The 2,630-nt window shown below is 40.3% G+C and overlaps 1 non-coding gene across 1 annotated transcript; it reads left to right on the forward strand.

The window, feature by feature from the left end:
- The first annotated feature begins 234 nt into the window (after positions 1-234).
- LOC115895557 lies at positions 235-296 on the forward strand. Its single transcript, XR_004055752.1, has one exon. It is a non-coding gene; the product is annotated as a U7 small nuclear RNA (small nuclear RNA).
- The last annotated feature ends 2,334 nt before the right edge of the window (positions 297-2,630 follow it).

The following is a 2,630-nucleotide window of genomic DNA, read 5'->3' on the forward strand; positions in this document are numbered from 1 at the left end:
AATGAACAGAGAGAAGGAGACCTAGAGGAGAGAGAGCTGAAGCCGAAGTCTTTGGAGGATTTTTCAACCTGTGCCATAAAACTGCATTTGAATTTTGATGTCACTTAACCCTCAGAGTCTCAATAAGCTAGGTAATGACAAAATCTCTACACTATGATGTCTAAAACCATAGAAACGATCATTATTGCTACATCCGTGTTGTGAGCAAAGTATAAATAAGCTTAAAAGCAATGCCAGTGTTACAGCTTTTTTACAATTTATCTAGCATGTTTTCCAGTCTTTTTCAGAAACCTCCTCCCAATGCCCCTCAAAACAAACAAACAAACAAACAACAACAACAAAACACGAGCAATGCCAGCTGTTCCATGACGTCTGAAGTACGGTTTTCCTGGGCAAATGCTAAGGAGTGCTGGCTCCCATTGTTTGGGATGGATGTTCACACAGAGTTTTTAATGATCAGCTGACTGCATTGTTATATGGATATACAGCTATCTTAATATCTATAAACTATGTTTGGAAAATTAATACATTCTTTAGTACTTATCAGAAAACAGATAACTAGAGGGGCTCAGAAGACAATCTCTCTTCTAAAAGTAAATAATATTGTAGAGATACCTTCTAAAATCACCAGTTACAAGTAAAATACATTTCAATTTTGGGAGGCTACTTTATTTGCTTTCCCAGTTTCTAGGCTATCAATGCTGAACTCATTATATTTAAAGCTGTTTGAGGAATCTTAAGCATGAAACAGTCTCCATAAAACTACATTCTTTTCTAGCTCATTCAACCTCAAAGGTCATAGCTGTGGCTTCCTTCCCTATAATCATTGCTGTAGAGAACCACACCTGCTCTGTGATACTACAAGGCACAGTTTGGTAGAAAAAAAAAAAAAAACCTGAATAACAATTCTGGGATTCATAAATGCATCCTCATGATGACACCCTGCCACCAGAGGCACAGACAACAGAGATAACCCAGCTGGTGTGACTTACTTTCCAAGGCCATAACCCTAATGCTTCCCAGTGGGGGGAAATGAAAAGAGATTTATTATTAGTTCTGAGCTAATGCTGATCAATAAGCAAAATGCCATGAAGCTGTGGCCAAGGCAATATATGTTGTCCAAGAAAAAATAAAGGAAAGGATGGGCGGGGGGGAAGCCTGCAATATGCAAGAGAAATACAGGGGAGAATAAAATCTCTTTTGTTAGGAAACCGTCCCTCATGACCAAGAGTGGCGCTGCACCATCTGTTCACGATACTGCGGTCTCACAGGGCAAATGCCTGTCATGTACAACAAGCAGTTGAAGCATTAGGAAAAGCGGACATTTCCAAGGTAATTTTTCTAATATAAAGCAAGTTTATCAGCAATCTGCAGGCCTCTCTTTTACTTCACATTCACAAGCCTTCGATCTATAAGGGCAAACTCCCTATAGAGTCCCATCCTGTTGCTGAGGGTGAAAAGGACAGAAATTACAGGCCTGAGGGAAGGGGTGAGACAGACACAGAGTGGCAAAAGAGAGATACCAGGGAAAGTGGGCATGACCACCAGAGCCCTGTGGAAATGTATTTAATATATGGCATTCTTATTCACCTTGCTGTGAGATCAGCTTTGCCTCTTAATTACCAGCTGGCATTCCCAAAATATCCTTCCACCCATGGGGGAACTGTTGTGGAAGATTTTGAGCAGTGGCAATGCTAATGACAAGAGTAAATGTCTTGGGGGTGCACGAAATGTGACTGTCATATGCAAGTGCGTAGAGCAGCAAGTTGAATGGCCAGGAGAAAAGTTACAACAAAGGAAAAAGTGAAGTGTTCACAGAAACAAAGATTAGGGCTGTAGGAATGCTGAGTCTGAGAAGATGAAGGAGAACAGGGAGGATGCTAGAAACAGATCTAGACAAATGGTCTGTTCCTAGTAGAAACTCCCAGGTTGCAGGGTAAACACTTTTCCAGGAAGCAAGAACCAGGAAATGCACTAGATCAGAGGAAGAAGAGAAAGTATGCAAGGACATGGTCACTAACAGAGACCTTGGTAGCTAATGTGGTTCTGTTCCCTCACACCTCCCCTTATTTTTCTCTTTCCCTGTTAAGAGGCTGCCCTAAGCAAAACAAGCTGGGAGGCTGACAGCTGATGTCAATTCACAACAGCTGGCCTGATAGCAACTATGGGTACAGGGGACAAAGAGAGAGAAATCACAGAAGCTGCTCCCCCACAAAGGCACTCATATGGTATAGTATGTTAAAACATAAATGTCGCTGGCTAATGCCAGGGTTTACTACACAGAGTGCAAACTTGCCTAGAGGTTAAACTTATCCACAGGAGTTTGAATCTTAATTCTGTCTCTCAAGAAAACTGTGGCCTTGGGCAAATTACTGAACCCAGAATATCTATACTATAAGGATAACAATGAACACTTTATAGAGATATTTTAAAAACTAAATTAAACAATCTGTAAAATTCTTAGCAGAGTATGTTCATTTAGTCAAATGTATTTCCTACTAGATCCACTGTGGGACAAGCACTGCCCTAAGCATCAAGGATTTGATACTAGACAAGAAAATCTCTGTCTTCACATTCTGATGTGGACATAAAATTATCAGTACATAAATATTAGCTTTTATTCTTATTAT

The sequence above is a fragment of the Rhinopithecus roxellana genome, chromosome 21 (assembly GCF_007565055.1).
Source record: "Rhinopithecus roxellana isolate Shanxi Qingling chromosome 21, ASM756505v1, whole genome shotgun sequence".
In the NCBI taxonomy this organism is placed as follows: Eukaryota; Metazoa; Chordata; class Mammalia; order Primates; family Cercopithecidae; genus Rhinopithecus; species Rhinopithecus roxellana.